Source organism: Triturus cristatus, chromosome 1_1, assembly GCF_964204655.1.
Source record: "Triturus cristatus chromosome 1_1, aTriCri1.1, whole genome shotgun sequence".
NCBI classification, from domain to species: Eukaryota; Metazoa; Chordata; class Amphibia; order Caudata; family Salamandridae; genus Triturus; species Triturus cristatus.
The window spans coordinates 1,127,400,855-1,127,422,240 of record NC_140579.1 but is presented as its reverse complement, the minus strand read 5'-3'; the positions used below and the strand labels follow the sequence as shown (position 1 = coordinate 1,127,422,240).

The window sequence follows — 21,386 nt, the reverse complement described above, 5'->3', positions numbered from 1 at the left end:
ACATACTGTAAAACTGGAGGTGGCCATGGATTTTATTCCGGTGAAATACTGCTCCCGTTCCTAAGCACCCCTCCCTGACTCCGGTCTTGCCACGCAGCCGTGGCACGGGTGAGGGATGGCACTGCAGTCCTTGTTTGATGGGCGCTGTGTACATATCCCTGCGCGCACCACTTAACAACCTGCAGACGCCTTTAATGTCCGAGCGGTGCGCGAGGACATGTGCCCCCCCCCCTCCTTTTCCATTTACCTCCAGCAGCATTTAACAATGCCGAGACCGTTGCATTGTAAATGCTTGTTTCGCGGGGGAGTTTAAGGCACTACACAGTATTGGTCAGTTGCCCTTAGGCAACGCTTTGACTGGTATACACCGCCTAGGCGCTTACGTGGTGCCCAATTTCAGACTTGTCTGTTGGGGCAGCAAGAGCTTTGTGGCCATTGCCGCTAAATTGTGGAATTCGCTCTCTTTTGAAATGAAGCATTAAAGACGTCGCTCTTCTAAAACCCAGATCATTTGGAACTTATCCTGCCTCGCTGATCGCCCGCATGCAGCACAGCGCCAAGACACATTCGGGTATCCAAGCGCTATAAAAAACTTTATATCATAACATCGCTGACATGGATGACCTGAAGGGATTTTACATTCATTCGATCTGTGCGTCTGTTAAAGTTAATAAGGAATAAAAACACCGTCCGGAATGGGCCCATTTTGAATTCCTGCCACTTTTGAAACCTGCCAGAAACTACCCTCCTTAAAGCCGCGAGCCTAGTGATGGAAAGCTGTGGTCGGTACCGTTCTTAAGTGACCTGAAGCCCTTTCATGTGTACTGCAAGCAGCCAACGCCAGTCGCTTCAATAAGCCACGAGGAGGGCAGCCCCGGACCTGGCCACAGCGCCTCGGGCCTGGAACGCGAAGAGGGAGTTCCCGTAAACAGAAGCGCCGCGATGGGGAAGTGAGACTAGGAATACGCAAATAATGAGAGTGAGCTCAGCAGAAGATTACTGCGAAAGGTTACGTTTATTTTTGTCCTTCTTATTTGTAGGCAGGCAAGCGTTTCACAAATTCCAGAGTATGAAAGTGCAGGCAGTACTTACACGAAACAGGCGCCGTGTGAGGTCGGCGTCTGCCTCGGTTCAGAAACAGTTTTTGCCAGGCTCTTGGCTTAGTCTATAAAGGGCCTCTTCTGATGGCAAGGGCGAGTGAGGTCCTGGCGAAGGCGCAGAGACCCGGAGGAAGTGCGGAAGCGAACGAGGGGTTGGAAGCGGGCGAGGTGAGGGCCAGGAACACCACAGCCTTTCTCTGAGGCAGAGCAGAAATGCCTCGGAGAAACGCAGCGTCCTTTTCGGATTCGGGGGCGTGTTTTGCTGTTGTCTCCTCCTTGAGACTTCTTGCAAAAAACACGCCCCCCGATCCGAAAAGGACGGGGCCTAATCTGAATGACTGACCTCTTCTCCAATGGCTGGCCAGCATTCAAGAGGCCAGCCAATGGAGAACAGGGGAGAAGAGGGGCGGGTTCAAGCCCCTCTTCTCCAAGTCATTAAATCTCCGACTTCCGGTTCTGCCTTTCGTCAGACCGGACGTCCTCGACCTAAAAAACTGTTTATGGGTTATTGAGTGGCAAGAGAATGTTTAAGGTTTAGGGTGGGTGTGGGTTTTTGGGGGGCAAGGGAAATTTTATAGGTTAGGGTGGGTATGAGTTTTTTGGTGACAAGGAATTTTTAGGGTTTAGTGTGGTTATAGGTTTTTTGTTTGTGAGGTTTAGGGTGGGTATGTGTAATTGGGTGGCAAAAGGAATTTGTAGAGATTAGGGTGGGTATGGGTTTTTGGTGGTAAGGTATTTTTTAGTGTTTAGGGTAAGTATAGGTTTTTAGGTGATAGGGTTTTTTTAGGGTTTAGGGTGGTTATGGCTTTTTGGGTGACACAGGAATTTGTAGGGTTTAGGGAGGGGATGGGTTTTTGGTTGGTAAGGGAGTTTTTAGGTTTTAGGTTGGGTATGGGTTTTCAGGTGATGGGCTTTTTTAGGTGTTTGGGTGCATATGGGTTTTTGTGTGGCAAGGGACTTTTTAGGGTTTATTGGTGGGTATGGGTTTTTGGGTGGTATGGTATTTTTTAGGGTTTAGGGTGAGCATAGAGTTTTAGGTGATAAGAGCTTTTTTAGGATTTAGGGTGGGTATGGGTTTTTGGGTGGCGAAGGAATTTTTAGCGTTTAGGGCGGGTATGGGTTTTTGGGTGGCAAGAGAATTTTTCAGGTTTAGAGTGGGTGTGGGTTTTTGGGGGGCAAAGGAACTGTTATTATTTAGGTTGGGTTATTCAACGAGAAGGAATTTTTAGGGTTTAGGGTGGTTATGGGTTTTTGGGTTGTGAGGTTTGTCTTAGAGTTTAGGGTGATTATGGGTTTTTGGGTGCCAAGGGAACTTCTAGGATTTAGGGTTGATATGGGTTTTTGGTGGTAAGGATTTTTTTTAGGTTTTAGGGTGAGTATAGTTTTTTAGGTGATAAGGGTTTGTTTAGGGTTAAGGGTGAGTATGGGTTTTTGGGCAGCATGGACATTTTTACGGTTTAGGGTAGGTATGGGGGTTTTTTGTGGTAGGAGATTTTTTATGTTTTAGGGTGGATGAGAGTTTTTAGGTTATATGGGATTTCTTAGGTTTTATGGTGGGTATGGGTTTTTGGGTGTCAAGGGAATTTTGAGGGTTTAGATTGGGTATGCGTTTTTTGGGTGTCAAGAGAATGTTTAGGGTTCAGGGTGGGTATGGCGTTTTGGGTGGTAAGGTATTGTTTAGGGTTTACGGTGGGTATGGGTTTTTAGGTGGCAACTGCATTTTTTAGATTTAGGGTGGTTATGAGTATTTGGGCGGAAAGGGATTTTTAGGGTTAGGGTGGGTAGGGTTTTTTGGCTGGCAAGGGTATTTTTATTATTTGGGATGGGTGTGGGATTTTTGGTGGGAAGGAATTTTGTAGGGTTTACAGTGTGTATGGGTTATTGGGTGGCAAGAGAATTTTTAAGGTTTAGGATGGGTGTGGGTTTTTGGGGGGCAAGGGAAATTTTATGGTTTAGGGTGGGTATGGGTTTTTTGGTGATAAGGAATTTTTAGGGTTTATGGTGGTTATGGGTTTTTGGTTGTGAGGTTTAGGGTGGGTATGGTTTTTTGGGTGGCAAGGGAATTTCTGGGGTTTAGGGTGGGGTATAGGTTTATGGTGGTAAGGAATATTTTAGCGTTTAGGGTGAGTATAGGTTTTTAGGTGATAAGGGCTTTTTTAGGGTTAGGGTGGATATGGCTTTTTGGGCGGCACAGGAATTGGTAGGGTTTAGGGTGTGGATGGGTTTTTGGGCGGCATGGGAATTTTTAGGGTTTAGGGTGGGTATGGGTTTTTGTGTGGTAGGGGATTTTTTATGTTGTAAGGTGGGTATAGGTTTTTAGGTTATATGGGTTTTCTTAGCGTCTTCGGTATTTGGGTGGCAAGGGAATTTAGAGGGTTTAGGGTGGGTTTGGGTTTTTGGGTATCAAGAAAAAAATTTGGGTTCCGGGTGGGTATTGATTTTTGGGTAGAAAGGTATTTTTTTTAGGGTTTAGGGTGGGTATGGGTTTTTAATTGGCAACTGCATTTTTTAGATTTAGGGTGGGTATGGGTATATGGGTGGAAAGGGATTTTTAGGGTTTAGGGTGGGTATAGGTGTTTGGGTGTTAGGAGCTGTTTTTTTTAGGGTTTTGGGTAGGTATGATTTTTGGGAGCAAGTGAATTTTTAGGGTTTAGGATCGGTGTATGTTTTTGAGTGGTTAGAGATTTTTAGGGTTTAGGGTGGGTATGGGTTTTATGGGTGGCAAAGGAATTTTTAAGGTTTTGGGTGGTGTGGGTATTTGTGGGGCAAGGGAAATTTTATGGTTTAGGGTCGGTATGGGTTTTTGGGTGATAAGGAATTTATAGGGTTCAGGTTGGGTATGGATTTTTGGGCGATGATTTTATTAGGGTTTAGCATTTGTATGGGTTTTTGGGTTTCAAGGGAATTTTTATGGATTCGGTGGGTATGGGTTTTTGAATGGTAAGGGGCATTTTAGGGTTTAGGGTGTGTATGGGTTTTTGGGTGGCAGGGGAATTTGGAGGGTTTAGGGTGGGTTTGGGTTTTTGGATTGCAACCAAATTTTTTAGATTAAGGGCGGGTATGGATATTTGGGTGGAAAGTTTTTTTTTTTTTAGGGTTTAGGGTGGGCCTAGGTTTTGGATGGCAAGGGAATCTTGAGTGTTTATGGCAGGTATGGGTTTTAATGTGGTAATGAATCTTTTAGGGTTTAGTGTTTGTATGTGTTTTTGGTGGCAGGGGATTTTTTAGGGTTTATGGGAGTATGGGTTTTTGCGTGGCAAGGTATTTTTTAGGGTCAAGTGGTATAGGTTTTTGAGTGGTAAGTGGATTTTTAGGGGTTAGGCTAGGTGTATGTTTTTTATGAGTGGTAAGGGATTTTTTTAGAGTTGAGGTTTTTATGGGTGGCAAGGGAATTTTTAGCGTTTCGGGTGGGTGTAGGATTTTTGGTGGCAAGGGATTTTGTTGGGTTTACGGTGTGTATGGTTTTTTGGGTGGCACGAGATTTGTTTAGGTTGGGTATGGGGTTTTAGGTGATATGGGCTTCCTTAGGTTTTAGGGTGCATATAGGTTTTTGGGTGGTAGGGGATTTTTTAGGTTTAGGGTGGGTATGGGCTTTGGGTGGCAAGAAAACCTTTAGGGTTTAGGGTGGGTATTGGTATTTGGGTGGTAACCAATTTTTTAGGGTTTAGCATTTCTATGTGTTTATGGATGGCAAAGGATTTTTTTGGGGGGATTAAGGGTGGGTAAGGTATTTGGGTGGTGTGGGAATGGGTTTTAGGGTGGCAATGGATTTTTTTTTAATTTAGGATGGGTATTTGGGTGGTGAGGGATTTTTTAGGGTTTAGCATTTGTATTGGTTTTTGGGTGGCAAGGGATTTTTAGGGTTTAGGGGTATATGTGTTTTTGGGTGGGTCTGGGTTTTTATGTGGTGACGGATTTCTTGGGGTTTAGGGTGGGCATGAGTTTTTGGGTGGCAAGAGAATATTTAGGGTTTAGCATGGGTGTGGGTTTTTGGATGGCAAGGAACTTACTAAGGTTCATGGTGGGTGTGGATTTTTGGGGGGCAAGGGAGGTTTTATGGTTTCGGGTGGTTAAGGGCTTTTTGGTTATATGGTTATATGAGAAGTTTTAGGGATTAGGGTGGGTGCGTGTTTTTATGATTATAAAACTTCATTTATGATTAAAAAACGATTGCCTTTCCTCCCACCTAATGCTGGTAAAACCCTCATCAACACACTAGTTATGTCGAAAATCGACTATTGCAATGGCCTCTTAATCAATGCTCAGAAAAAGGTCACCAATAGATTATATATGGTACAGAACGCAGCCGCCAGACTGATAACAGGTACCCCTAAGTACCAGTCAATCTCATCAGTAGTACGAAACCTTCACTGGCTGCCTATCATCAGCCGTATTAAGTTCAAAGCTGTATGCCTTGCCTTCAAGGCCATCCACAAAAGCGGTCCGGACTTTCTGAAGAAAGCTCTGAGTGGGTACACCCCTAATAGAACCCTCCGGTCCTCAACTGCCAACCTCCTGCACATCCCCCGCACAAGGAAAGTAGCCTGGGGTGACAGAAGATTTACAGTCGCCACCGCTAAACTCTGGAACTTCCTTCCCCAACATATCAAATCATGCCCTACCCTACTTCCCTTTAGGAAACTAATCAAGACTTAGCTTTTTAACCAATAGGCGCCTCATTTCTGGTCTCCGTCCTCTACCAGTTCGTAGCGCCGAGACGCCCTAGGGTATTTGCGCACTCTATAAATTGCTTAAATAAATAATACATTTTTGGTTGGCAAGGCATTTTTTGGGGTTGAAGTTTGGTATGGGTTTTTGGGTGGCTTGTGAGTTTTTATGGGCTTCGAGTGGGTATGGATTTTTTGGGTGGCAAGTGATTTTTTAAGGCTCTGGTGGTTATGGGTTTTTTAGGTAGTAAGGGATTTTTGTTATAGGGTTGCAAGGAATTTTAAGGGTTTATGATGGGTATTGTTTTTGGGTAGTAAGGGATTTTCTGTTTTGGGTTGCAAGGGAATTTTTAGGGTTTTGGGTGGGTATGGGTCTTTGGGTGGTAAGGGATTTGTTACAGTTTAGGGTAGCATGACAATCTTTAGGGTGGGTATGGGTGGCAAAGGAATTGTTAAGGTTTAGGGTGGGTGTTTATTTTTTGGGGGGCAAGGGACATTTTATGTTTTGGCTAAGTATCTGTTTTAGACGAAATGGGAATTTTCAGGGTTTAGGGTCAGTGTGTGTTTTTGAGTGGCAAGGTATTTTTAGTGAATTTTAGGGTGGGTATGGGTTTTAGGTGGTAAGGAATTTGTTTGGGGTTAGGGCAGCAAAGGAATTTTTAGAGTTTAGCGTGGGTATGGGTGTTTGGGTGGCAAGGGACTTTTTAGGATTAAGGGTGGGTTTTCATTTTTGATTGGCAAGGGAATTTTTAGGAGTTAGGGTGGGTATGGGTTATTGGATGGCAACGGATTTTTTAGTGTTCTATATCTTTTGCGCCGGTTGAGGAACCTCCACAAAATGTTCCCAAAAAAGTGTGCCAGTGATTCTAGCTGTGCATGGAATGTTTCTGGGGCATAGAAAAAGGCAGAGGTAAAAAAAGTGCATTTCCCATGTTAATTACCTAGAGTCTTTGCACACTCCTGCAGCCCGAACCGCCGGACGAAATTATAAAAAAATCGGGAGAAAAGTAGATTCTGTTCTGCAGATCATGCCTGTTATTATTTGGTGTAAATCGTTCAGTAGTTATTGAGATATTATAGAAAACCAAATTTGTATATCTGGGCATAAGTGGTACTTTTGTAGTGTCTTTGTATGTATGTTTAAAACTCAAACTTTTAGAAAACACTAACAATCACTGGGTGATGTCATCAGTGATGTCAATTAAGAAGTCATCAGTGGTGTCATGAGTAATGTCACTGACCAGGTCATAAATTATCTAATATGTGAGGTCATAAGCAGTGCATTGTGGGGGCATAAATTATAGTTAGCTCAGGTAATTATAACTGCTGAATTTCACTGGTTTTGTACGAGTAACTATAATGTTCATGTAACCTTTGGCTTTTTTTAGTGAATTTTTAAGGGTTTTTTAATTCTGTTTCCTAAGTATAATGACCCTGTAAACTTTGTTTTTTTTCAGTGAATTTCTATGTTTTTTTTTACCATTAAGTAAGATGCTCATCACAATGCACAGTGGGGGGTTAAACACAGGGTCTGGCCTGGCATTGTGCTGCCCCCACCCAAGGTTGCTCCTCCTGCCCACCCCCTCCTTGCTATCCATTGTCCAAGTCCATGACCCTGCTTCCTCATTACAGCAATTTGTGGCTATTGTTCTGCCACTGCCCTTCCTGCCCCATCACCCTCCTCCCTACCCTCTTTTATCTGAGTCCATGCATGAGCCTCCTCGATTCTGCCCTGCATGGTCTGATGTGCTGCCACTGCTCTCCATCAAGCTTGATTGTCTGTGCCCCCCTCCTGACCTCTGTTTCCAAATTCTCATCATTGCCCTCCTGTTTAGCCTCTGTGCTTAGCTTGCTGCCCCTACTCTCTTTCCACTTGCCCTCCGATGTCTTTGTGCATGCCCATGCTCCCCTCTGTCTGCTCACCATATTCCATGGATCTGCCACACTCCTATCTACTCTAAGTATTCTGTTGAGCTGCCACTGCCCCTTCCACCTGCCTGGAATCGTCAGATGGCTGCCACCCTGCCTGTCAAGTTCCATGCTCCACCCCCTCTCTCCTGTCCTCCAAGATCCATTATGTTGCTTCTCCCTTCTGCCTCCATGCTCTGTTTTGCTGCAACTGTTCCTCCTGCCTGCCATTCGTGGTCTGTTGTAAAGACTTTCCCCTGCCCTCTTTTGTGTGTGTCCAGCCCATATCCCTCCCTTCTGTCCTCCATGGTCCTTTGTGCATGCTCCTGTTCCCTCCCTCTAGCCCACCATGGCCGTTGTGCTGCCACTAACCCTCCTGCTTGCCATGCATAGTCTTCTGTGCTGCCACATCCCCTCCCACCTGCCCTATGTAGTCACTTTGCTGTTCCTGACCACCCCCCACCTTTCCTCCAATGTCTGTGTGTATAGCATTATAGCCTCACTGTTGCCCTCCATGGTGTGTTGTGCTTCTGGTGCCCATCCCTTCTGCCCTCAATTGTCAGATTGCTGCTCCTGCCATGCCCCCTTGCCCCCGGACTCCTTTTTCCATGTTCAGACCTCTATTCCCATTCCTGCCTTATCTGGTCATTTGTCATGCCCCTGCCCCCTCCCTCCTGCTCTTCATGGCCCGTTAGGCTGCAACTGTCCCTCCTATCTGTCCGGTATGGTCAGCTTGCTGCCATTGCATCTTTCCTCTCTGTTCTTTGTTGACAATGTGCATGGCCCTGTACACTCCCTATTGCTTTTCAGGGTCCGTTGTGCTGCACTGTCATCCCACTTGCACTGTCCTCTCTTGTCCAAGTCCCTACCTCATTCCTCCTGCCCTCCGTGATCAAATGTACTTTATTTGCCAAAATTTTGAACTTGGTAAGAGGGAGATTTTGAAAAAGAAAAACAGGGGTATTTATTTTCCCCATTGACTCACATTGAGAAAGAGGAAGAAGAGTACCTCGGTTTCGGCCGAATTAAGCTTAAGAGTGTTGAGTGACATCCACCCCGAGATGTTACTCAGGCAGTGTCTAAGGTTAGAGAATGCCGCTTCGGAATGTTCTTCAAAAGAAAACACCAGTTGGTTGTCGTCAGCGTAGGAGATCACGCTCACCCCGCAGGATTGGACCAGCGCCGCAAGGGTTGATAGGTAGATGTTAAAATGGAAGGGACTCAAGGCAAAGCCTTGGGGGACCGTGCAGAGCAGGGGTTTCTTGTCAGAGACAAAGGACGTAGAAAGACTTGCTGAGTTCGATTTCCCAAATAAGACCAGATCCAGGACAGGGGCGTTCCTTGAATACCCATATTGCTTAATCTGTCCGGGAGGATAGGTTGAGAGACCGTGTCAAACGCCATGGACAGATCGAGAAGCACTAGCATGACTGCTTTGTCCGAATAGATACTCTCACGGATGCTATTGAGAGTCATGAAAATGGTTTCGGGTTCCAAGCGGGTGGAAAGTTTTTCCTGAACTATATTTTCAAGAATTTTTGCCGTTGCCTGTAAAAGAGAAATAGGTCTATAATATTTTTAAACGTTAGGGTCAGCATCAGTTTTTTTGAGGATCAGCACCAGAAGAGCCTGAGAGCCTGTTCCCACACAACGGGGAGGGTGCCAGAGCACAGTGAGGTGTACCAGATCTGGTTGAGTGGGGTGTTGATGAGGGGTGCCAGGAGTTTGAAAAATTGAGCCGGGCAAGGGTTGTTGGGGGAACCGGATTTGCATGTTAAAAGTTTTTGAAGTGAGGCATCGGGAGAGATAGGACCGAAAGTGGTCAAAGTATCATTGCTGACCAACCCAACAATAAGCTCTGGATTATGTTGTGGGGGGGCAAAGGTGGAATAGATATCATGAATTTTATCCTGAAAGAAATCGGATAGCCCTTTGCACAAGGTCAAGGTAGGGGGGACTACACTAGTGGTGACGGTGGGCTTGGTAAAATATTGTACACTTTTAAAGAGGGTTTTAGCTGAGTTACCTGCAGAGTGGATTTTGTTAACAAAATGATCTCTCATAGTGATGCGTTTAAGTTTATGGAAATTTTTTAGGGCAGCTTTATATACTGACTTAGCTGTAAGATCATAGGATAGTCTCCAGATACGCTCTAGTTTTTTGCAGTTGCTTTTCTCGACACGGAGTTCAAGGGAGAACCAAGGGGCTGATGGTTTTTGTCTTGACGAGTTGGTGGGTTTGAGAGGGGGCAACAGTATCTAGGGCAGAAGTTAGCCAACTATTAAAGTTTACTGAGTCTAAGTCCGGGTCCCCTTACAATTCAAGGTGAGTATAGGAAAGTGCAGGAGTTATGCTATTGCGCAGGACGTTGCACCATTTCCTTCTTCTTTCAGAGTTATGGAGGGGGGGTCTGGGAATCCGAGAAGGCAGTGCCGGGCTGAAAGGAATTAAAAAATGATCGGACCAGGTAAGAGGAGGGGGTGTCTAGCGTGTGACCAGCAGAATGCGTGGGGCCTTTAATCAGCTGAGTCAGATTGAGGCCTTCAAGGGTATCGATCAGTTGACGTGCTTTAGTGCAATTGACATCGTCCATATGTACATTAAAATCTCCTAAAATTGTAAAATGTGCATGTTTGAGCGAGATGTCAGCCGCTGCATTATAGAGTTCTAGCAAGTGATTGGCAGGGGGGTTAGGGGGTCTTTAGACCAGGATCCCGGCCATAACGACATTAGGGGCCATCGTGATACAAAAGTACATTGCTTCTAGGGGCCCCAAATTTATGAGTTTCCTGTGGGATATTTCCCAACCAGTACGAAAAACCACCGCCACTCCTCCTCCAGATTTATTATCAGCCCTGTTGACCCCCAGGATTCGGTAGCCAGCTGGAATGATTAAGGTGAGGTTGGGGTTCCAAATAGAGCCAAATGTCACCTGTGTGGCAAGGAAGGGATCTACCATTGATCAAGCAGGCCTTTACGGGGGGGATAGGAGTCATAGTCCGGTCAGAGGGGGTAGGGGTTGAAGGAGCAACCGGGGTTAGTAGCATGGAATCTGTCGTAGGGGAGAATTGACAGATATTACATTTTGTAGGGGGAAAGAATCCTAAGTGATCAGGTTTAAAAGTGTGCTTAGTCACTGACCCTCATGTTTAAAAGCTGAGCCCTGGACCAATGAATTGGTCCATCGAGGGAGCCATGGGCAGCATGGCTCGTGCTGGATGCTGTCTGGACGCGGATGGGCACAGACGGGCGCAGACTGGCTTGCTTTTTGCGCGCCTTCGGCACAACAGCAGCGCGCCCGCCGCGTGTGTCCACTGCACGTCGAGAATGACATTGGATTTAAAAAGGAACAGCAGCTAGACTGAAACCGTAAAGCACCCCCCCCCCTCCTCTTTTGGACCGGAGCCTAAAATGCCACCAGCTCCCTCCGCGCAATCGGGAGCGACCCGTGATGGACCAGGGAGTGGGGCGGAAGGTGCCTATCTGCTGAGGGGTACCAAGTGGGAGCAAGGTGCGCCGAGTTTAAAAACAATTGCACATAAGAACAAAGGTGCTAAGTGCAACAAGTATAGTACGAGTGCAATAGGAGCAGTTAAATATAAGGAGAGCAAGTAAATGCTATTTTCAGACAGATTTCAAGTGCCTTACTCCTGCGCGTGTCCGCTGCGCATTGAGAATTACATTGGATTTAAATAGGAACAGCAGCTAGACTGCTGACCGTAAAGTTCTGCCCCCCCCTCCTTTGGACCTGAAGTGATCTTCACTAAGCTGAAAAACACATTTTCAGGAGTGAACATTTTGTACATAGAGTATTAAACAACATATTTTGGATTGGGATTGTGGTCCCTTTGTGCCACAGAGGAGAAAATCAGCAGGCTGCTGCTGCCTTGTGTTACTCTGCTCCAAGAAGGAGTTCCATGGGTGGAGCGTGGGTGTTTCCACCCATTGATTTTGGTGCATCCCAAAATTTACCAAGACAGTTGAACCTAGGAATGGGTAAAAATGCCATGCCTTCCAAGGGGAGGCGTAACAGGGAGAAATACATTTATTTTTCCTAGTCTATGCCTCTCTCTATGTGAGCTGCATTCTGCATCACACGCAGAAATACAAAAAAACCTCAGAGCAATGTTTTTGTGCAAGAAGGTGTCCAATCCTGTACAAAAACAATCCTGTAAGCAACATTGCAAGGCTGCCTATGTTGGCTCTAGGCAGCAGTTTGTGCACCAGCATAGGCAGAGAGCATATCTTGATAGATATGGTGCATTCCTGCTCTTTCACACCGCGCAGCAAGGTGTCTTGCTGCATTGCGTGAAATAATGATAAATATTCCCCTTAATTTATTAGTAAATTTATTTTGTATTTTTTTATATTAAAATGTACTTTTTCTTTCAATGTATATAGAATATATTTGTTATTTTAAATATATGTTATAATCATGGTGTGTTAGGTATTTAAATCTTTGTTAAAGAATGACTCTTTTAGAATGGTATATGTAACATTTCTGAAGTCCAACACATTCCCTACTGTTGCTTAGACTAGAGTGGGAAAAGTAAATCTATGTTCTCCGAAGTCCAACACATTCTCTACTGTTGATTAAACTGGAGTGGAAATAATCCCTCCAAAGCACAGCTTCTTCCCTACTGTTGCTTAGATTTGTGTGGGAAAAGTAAATCTAACCCCTCTGAAGCTCAACACTTTCCCTACTTTTGCCTAGGGCAGAAAGGGAAAGTGAATTTGACCCCTACCTAGTCCAACACCTTCCCTACTGCTGCTTATACTTGAGTGGGAAAGTAATTCTAACGCTTTGCTTCTCTACTCTTGCTCAGACTGGAGTGGGAATACTAAATCTAACCCCTCCAAGTCCAACACCTTCTCTGATTTTTTTATACATTGGAGTGGGAATAGCAAATGTAACGCCTTTCAAGTCTAACACTTTTCCTACTTTTATTTCAATTGGAGTTAAATATTTTATTTTTGCTGTTTTTTTTAAATTGCTGTTATATTTTTAGAATCATAAATCTTTGTTTCTATTATTTTAAAAACAATTTTCATCGTTAATGCATATTTATATTTAATTAGTTGCAGCACTTAATTTTATTAATGTAATTTTGTTTATTTGTTTAAATGTTTGTTTTCTGTTTCCTTCTATATGTCTTTTATTTACATATTGATTTACATTATTATTTTAAAAATGGTATATAGTTTAAATATTTAGATTAGGATATATATATATATATATATAAGTCCAGAATCTTTTTTCCAGGAAAATTAATACACGAACCTTGAAATTGCTGAGGTTGATTTATTGCCAACTAATTACTCCTGATGCGTTTCAAAGGCCAAGGGGGTTATTACGATGGGGGGAGGACTTGGTCTGCCCGCCACCGTAGCGGTGATTGGGACCACCCGCCAGACATATAGCGGTCCCACCACTGCGATTAGGATGCGCCCGCAATCCTGGGCCTTTAACATTGCGGGAGGTGCTCCTGGCTGCAGCATCGTCCGCAATGTTATAGGTGCCTGCCACTTGGTGCATGGAAATGCAGGGGGCTACCATGGGTACCCCCTGTGCAGGATACGCCCCAAAACAAGGGTGGCCCGCAACAGGCCCCCAAACCCAATCCCCACTAGCCTTTCCATGGCGGCATCTGCCATGGAAAGACCTCTTCACTGCCACATCCTAATATGGCAGACGGTGCCTGATAGTGGTCCTTTTCCGTCCGCCAGGCAATCGATGCGATTGCCTCCGGCAGAAAAGAGGCGGACGGACTTTCCGGCCGCCGCGGTACCCACCGCCATCCTAATTTGGCGGTGGGTGATTCACTATGTGATGGCGAATGGACCACCACCACCGGCCCAGCGGTGCCGGTCCTTCGGCGATCATAATGAGCCACCAAGTTCTCCTTATTCACGGGTCATAGTGAGTGGCTCAGGGAACTTGTGTAAAGTTCAGATCCAGCTTTATATCTCCTAAAATTACCCTTACTCTCCCTAAACCCTAAAATTACCCTTACCACCCTTTACCACTACTTACCCTTAAAACTGAAATTACCCTTGCCACCCTATATAACTACCCACCCCATTAACCCTAAAATGATTCTTACCGCCCTTTACCACTACCCACCCATAAACCCTAAAATTACCCTTCCCACCATTTACTCCTACCCAGGACCGGTTTCGCCCTAGTTATGGGATCGGCCAGGTACAGCTTGGTTTCAGTGACAGAGTGCACGGGACCCACATCTGGGCATACCTATCCTACTTAGGACAACATAATAAGTGTACAAAACAGCAGTAGATGGAATGCTTGAATTATCAGCCACTGGTAATCAATAGGCCTGCATCCCAATCCATCATTATTTTGCACACCATGCTACCCCAGTTTGGACCTAACTATATGCAAATCAGTCTTGACCCTGCTCCAATACGAACAGTTCGGCCTTGTTATGGGCTCATCAGCCAGGTACAGCTTTGGGTGTTTTGTATATTTGTAACGTAAAATTTTGAATTTAGCATTGCCATGGATGACTTTGCAGACGATAAGCAGACTTTTCTGTTCTTCACCATTCAAACCTGCTCTCAGACCAGGTTCCCATTTCTTCTTCAGAGCCTTTATTGATTTAGTAATTTCTGAGAAACACCCACAATGGAATATAGGCAGTAGTCTGCCTTTATGTCCTAATTAACCCAGCAATCCCTTTTCCATGGCCATTGCATGACCCCGCCATTGTAGCACTGACATTGGACCGCCAACCCAGTGGTCCGATCGTAATACGGCGGTCGGACCTCTGCATGCTCGGCAGGTGGTACCCCACCCGCCGCAATGTCTGTCGGTGGTCCAAACACCGGCATGCAAATTGGGCTCAAAGATTTTAAAAGGATCAAATCAAGGCCCTTCGCTTTGTAATGCACAAATGATAAATATTCACAGAAACCCTATTTTCACATATTATGAATTTGTATGTAATATCGTTTTAGCAGTAAAACTATATATCTGTGCAAATGTAGTAAACATTTCAATTAAAAATGTGCGGTCTTTAAATGACAGTGCACTACGGTCCAATGCTTTAGTTACATTAAAGAATCATCCCATCTCATGTCCAGTAAAGTTAGGTGAGTCACTAAAGTTTGTCATTCTGAAAATTGGGTTGTGGTTTTAAAATGTTTGGAAAGCATCACCTTACACCTCCAATGTGCCCCCCATTGTGTAGTGAATGAACTTGAAATTCTGCAGCATGTGCTGCAAATGTTTTTGTGTGAGGAAAACAAGCACTGCTGCTGTCTGGGAATAATCTGAATGTGGGTTAGAAAAGCTTTCACTTCTGCTTACCATGATGTAAATGTTCTGTGTGGGCCTGAGACACTTGAAGGGATGCTGCATGCTCTGTGCCTGAACTGTGTGTATTAGGGAAGTTTGTACTCCTCACGCTTGAGGAAAAATGTCCCAGTTCTTGCACCTATTTTGTGTACATTCCAGCTTTCACTACTTATGTCCATGCTGTGCGTACTCTGTGTGAAAGGAAGTTGATACTGCTATTGTCTGTATTGTATGTGTTGCATATCTGAGTGACTCTTCCACTACTGCTGCGATGGTGTACCTGTTCGAGAAGTTGAAAAAACACCTTTTCATTTTTATAAAATCGAAGGCTATTTGGTTGGTCCATAATTGTGTGTTATATATATATATATATATATATATATATATATATATATATATATATATATATATATATATATATATATATATATATATATATATATATATATATATATACTTTGCAACAAAGAGAAGTTTCCACTGCAAGACGGTGCCATGTGTGTATTGTCACAAAGTACATTTGTGAGGTATAAATGCACCTTTATGTCTAGATACCTTTGAGAAAATTGATTGTTCATTATTCCCCAGTCGTGAAAGGGAGTTTTAATGATAATATGCAATATATTTATTCACATACAGCACATAATAAACTAAACCAGTCCTGTGATAGATGCAATAATATGTATTAACACCTCCAGCATTGACTTCTAAAGGATGAAAAGCCCTGGGCGGCAGGTCTCTGGTAATTACATTTACCTATCCTACTGTTCTACCTGCCATGCAGGGAAATGCAACATTCGTTTAGCATGGAACACTCGAAGTACAAATTAGCCTTTAGTATTCATTTGTACCATATAATTTAAAAAACAACTATTCCAACTTGCTTCATTTCCAGTATGTGATTTTTGAGGCATCGACTTACTGCTTTCTGTTCCATTTGAAGAGTTACCATCAAATACCGACCATTTTTTCAGACCTTTTAAAATTCATCTCTTGTTTAAAAGGTGAACCAGCATTTAATTAATGAGAAAATCATATTCTTCATAAATCATTTCAACAGTGCATTAAAACATGTCCCTCTTTTGCAGTGAACTTGTGGTCTTTTTGAAGTACCTCAAATATGACTGTGCTAACAGGCGTAAAGTGGGACCAGTCCTCATGCCCCCTCTGTGTACTAAGCAAAATAGATTGATTGTAGAGAGAGCATTACTGTTGGGTCTATACTTAGGTCTATACTGCACAATTAAAGAGACACATGGTATTTTACTTGTTCTCGCTTTCCCCTCGAAAATAAGAGAAAGAAAGGCCTTTCCACCTCCTTTTTCAAGTAAACGAAAGGAAAAGAAACGAAAATGCATTGAGGGCTACTCGTATTTCTTATATTACCCTCATCATCATTACAACAAAGAGGGGAAATCAGACTTCGCATTTTACGCTGATTTAAAACAAAACCCTGCAAAGAGGTTCTCCAAATTTAGGAATGAAAACCTCCTCCCTTCTCTGAACAGCAGCGCAGACAGCACTGGATTAACACCACAATGGTTTCCATGCCTCCTACCTGAAGAGGTGTTAACGCATGCAAATTAAGGCTTTTGTTTCCCGTTTCTAAGACTGGAAACGCAGGTCAAAGTCAAAGGTGGAGGTCTGCACCAAAGGAACCCCCACCCTTCCCCCAGCCCTCAGAAACACGCTCGGGCTGCAATTCCAACATTTGGAAAGGCAAAGAGCTGAAAGCCATCACTATTATAATGTAAGCAGGGTAATTGCAAAGGAACCATTTAAGTTACTTTTAAAAATACTTTTGACGCTTAGTTATAGTTAAGGCCTGTTATTTAATGGTGTAAGGAGTGCATTTCATTCTAACCTTTAAAGCAATGCATACAATGATTTACAAGGTCCGATGCGACCTTATTCTCCTTTAGTTTAGTCATTTCTTTTATTAAGCCGTTTCTTTTTGTAATGATCGTTTAAAGTGCCTGCAGCTTATGCAATAATGTTTGACCATTTCTATTTGCCATTGTGCTTAAAATCCAACATTTCTCATTTGCAGGGTAAAAATTATTTCCTTTACTTAAATTAGGTAACGTAGTTGTTTAACTTATTGAACACTATTGTAATGTATTGCAGGTATCCACAGTTTTACTGAGAAACAATTTCTAACAAAGCGAGAAGCTCTTCCTAAATCATCAGCTATGTCAGTTTACTCTTCATTTATTAGAATTTAGAGAAACCGGGAACAACGCTGTTTTTGTTATCTATTTGTAGAATTTCAGAAATACTGTGTGAGATTTGAAAATTACACGTGTTTTTATAGTTTTACAAATGTAAAATCGCCCTGCCCTTGTAAAATCACCCTGCCCTGGAGGTTCTGATCAGATAGTCTGCGCCTCATCCTGTTTTTTGTCAGTCACAAGCCATTTACACTTCAGGCTGCTTCCCTTTTAGCCAGCTTTACAAAGGTGTATTCTACTGCAGCAGGGACAATCCCACAATCTGACATCAGCTTCAGGTGTTTTCAGCATTCTGGTCTCTTGTCATGCTAACTGACCCTGTGCTATGCACCAACCTGCACTTCGCATTCTCACTGGCTACCCTGTGTTTTATGTCACTCCAAGCACTGGCAATGAACAGCGAGCAGGGTGTTTTCTAACATGGTATCTTCCAGCACTTGTTTGCGCTAGGGAGAGGACATTATACTATGTAAAAAGGTTGAAAATTGGTTAATTCTTAAGCTGTTTGCTGTGCTGGGGAATCCAATTTTATGTTAATTTCTGGCTTCGAAAGTTCACCAAATTAAACAGTTAGCAAATGATATGTCTTTATCGAGCCCCTTAGCTACCTGCATCCTTGGCATTAAGTTTACAAAAGCGGGACCCTAACATTTATAATTTTTATTCGTAATGAGCATTTTGCAGTTACTTTTTCTGCCAGGCTCTCTTTTTAACAACTTTTTAAATATGTGTCTTTGAACTAATATGCACTGCAAGCATTCGTCGTTTATGCCTCCCATTTACATTATGCACCAAAATCTGAAGTTTACATGCATGCAAATTGTGTTTCTTTTCACTTATTTCTCAACAACTGAAACTACAGCAAGAAATTAAAGAAAATACAGTGTAGTCTAAGCACTAAAACTACAACATAAAAAAATACTGCCTGTACATTGACACTGTTTCCGCGCCTAAAAACCGACATTAATAAACAAAGCTAATAGTTATGGCTTTTTTATTGTGAAATGGATTTTGTCTTTTCAATCTCAAAGGGACACGTGAAGGTAGAGAGGGACAAATGAAGGAAAGCACAGACAGTGATAGTGTTTTGCAGGAGTGAAACAATGGAACTGCAGAAAACATAGGGGCAGATTTACAAGAAAGTGACGCATCTGTGGAGATGCGTCACTTTCCTTTCGTCACCCTGAGAAACACTTGCGCCACCGTGGATGTGCCGTATTTAGAATACGACGCACCTGGCGCAAGGATTGACAGATACGTCAGAAATTCTGACGCATCTGTTGGGGCAAAAGTCACTCATTACTGGAGTCGTCTCGCAAGCACGATGCAACTCCAGCAATGCATTTTGAGGCCTATTACCACTACACAGCATCACACCTTACGCCTGCTTCAAGCAGGTGTAAGGTTTTGACGCAGTGGCGTCCTAGAAGTGAAGTGTAGATTTCACTGCGTCACTTTTACGAGGCATTCCTGCATGGGAATGCCCACCCTGCATACATTATAGCTGACGCAGGTATAATGTGACGCAGAGCTCTACAATGTGACACATCTCCCTAGAAGTGACACTTTGTAAATTGGCCGTATTTTTTACGTCGCCACTGCGTCACAAAAGTGACGCAACGGCAGCAGAAAGTGACGCAAGGGGCTTGTAAATCTGCCCCAGAGTGATGAATAGAGATGATCTGGCTGTTTCTGTGCACGCTCACCTAGACAGAAAAGAGAAATGATGCACATGAAGATAAAATGGACATGTAAGATACTACACTGTTGATTGTGCTAGGCTGGTAGATCATGGATTTATGATGTAGCTGGTGGGTCCTGACCAGTGAGATACTTCCATAATATTGCGGCTAACATGTAGCTGCACATATGTATTGATAGAACTGAAGTGAAAGAGAAACATCTACATTTGTACATACATACCACCTCTGTATGTGCAGCTAATCTATTTGCAGTCCTTGATTGACAGCATGTGGGTTTATAATATGGGCAGTGTAGCATGAGCTTTGGTATTATTTGACTGTCATTGAAGCGCTCCAATCATCTAGTGCTGAACTTGCAGTTTCGCTTACACATGGAGTGAGGTGAAGAGGAGTGCTGTTAAAGTTTATGGATACTTAACCATATTTGTATGTGCAGCTAATCCCTCATGTTAGACCTGATATCCTTGCAGTCCTGCCAAGTACCACGCATCAGGCGTTCGACTAATGCATTTTAGTGTGGTGATCCGCATCACCGCACTGAAATGCAAAGTCACGCATAATAGGCATAGCTTCTGCTTTGGCTGTCAAGCTGTAGCTGCTATGCGGACTGTAAAACTAGTAGCTGGAGTGATTCTGTGACGAGCTTGTTGATCCTGGTAGGCTTTGGTGGCTGGCTGAAGCGAGCTTGGCAACAATGTATTGATATTCATTCTGGGCGCGGCATTACCTCCTGACACTGATTCTGTGTCAGGAGAGGTCGTGTCCAACGGCTATTTCCGCAGTGCAGGACGTAACATCCTGCTGCCGCCTACTGCGGAGGCGCAAGTGATTCGGTAAAGTGTTGGAACTCAGACCGGTCACTAGACACTGAATTGAATAACCGTGAGCACAGCTGGAGCTCAGGCACACGCTACAGTGCTGCAGCCAGGCCGAGGGACTGCAGTAGTTTATTGTTGCCTGGATGACGCTCTGAGGAGGCGGGAGGCCTGGCCATAAACCGTATTTCCCGGCCGCTGCTTGCCTCCCATTTTAAGTTTATTCAGCAGTTACTGTCACAGTGCGCCTCTGGAGCGTGGTAATGCAGGTAAAATGTGCTTTGTTTTAGTGTGGCTTTCTGCAATGCACTTTAAATCATACAGCAGAGTGCCCTGGCTCACTCAGCTGCGTGTGTGTGTGTGTGTGTGTGTGTGTGTGTGTGTGTGTGTGTGTGTGTGTGTGTGTGTGTGTGTGTGTGTGTGTGTGTGTGTGTGTGTGTGTGTGTGTGTGTGTGTGCGTGTGCCTGTGTGTGCCTGTGTGTGTGTGTGCCTGTGTGCGTGTGCCTGTGTGCGTGTGTGCCTGTGTGTGCCTGTGTGTGCCTGTGTGTGTGTGCCTCTCAGCCTCTTCCCTCCCCCCAATGAATGCCTGGACCGGTGCTCTTTGCCACAGCGGCGGTTATGCAGCAACTTTCAAAGGTGTTGGCTCATTAAGGCAACTATCTGGGCCGCTAGCTAAGCCGATGCTGGGCACGTAGCGATGCGCCGACCGGGTCACAGACCACTTGCTCCAAGGTAAAGAGTTTGTTAGGGCCTCACACATCCTGTTAGTGCGGCCCAGTAGTGAAGGGCACTACGTTGTTGCCCTTTCATTTCTGGTGCTAACTTAACAATTTTAAATTGCTCAGATGGTTATTTCTGAAATTAATTTTTCCCTCCTCTATATTCCTTGATTTTGCTTCTGAAAAAGTGTCACTCATATTTGTGAAAATGTCACTCATAATTACATTACAAATCTGAAAGCTTGGCATCCATGTCCTTGGCGTGGTTTTGCCTGACTTTTTGCCCTCCTGTTTTGCTGAACTTTTTTTTGCTGGCTTTAGGATTCTGGGCACTTTACTACTGCTAACCAGTGCTAAAGTGCATATGCTATGTACTCTAAACATGATACCATTGAGTTATCCACAAGTTCATTATTTAATCAACTACTAATTTGACTTCTACATCCTTTGCAAAAGTGCACTTTATGTGCCCAGGACCTGTAAATTAAATGCTTCTAGTGAATATAAGGTTCTAGAAAGAAATTGAAGAGCAAACTATGCTAATGATGCCAAATAGATCTACAGACGAGAAATGGAAAAATAACACAGGCTGATAAAAAGATCATAGGCATAATATTATCTTTCCAGAGTTCACTCCGCTGGAAATCTCCCCAAAGAAGCTGTCACCACTGTTAAATCGTTTTAGTCTAGAGCTAGCTCATCCTCCTCCATTTCCTTCTTAGGTACTTTGTAATAACCTTGCATCCTTTTTTCCTGATAAAATGGATAAATTCATTAGATTTTTCCCCTGATCCTTAGCCTTTGTTGTTGCAGGCACAATAGCCTTTCCTGCATCACAGATCAGTCCATCACGATGTACCTTTGTCTCTATTTTAACTGAAGAAACAAAAATAGTTTTCTTACTCTTGTGTCTGGTCCCTGTTAT

General features: G+C 43.8%; 1 protein-coding gene across 1 annotated transcript in view; it reads left to right on the top strand.

Annotated features, from left to right (window-relative positions):
* Positions 1-21,386, top strand: part of DSTYK (dual serine/threonine and tyrosine protein kinase) — a 665,420-nt gene that overhangs the window by 520,363 nt on the left and 123,671 nt on the right. The window lies entirely within an intron of this gene.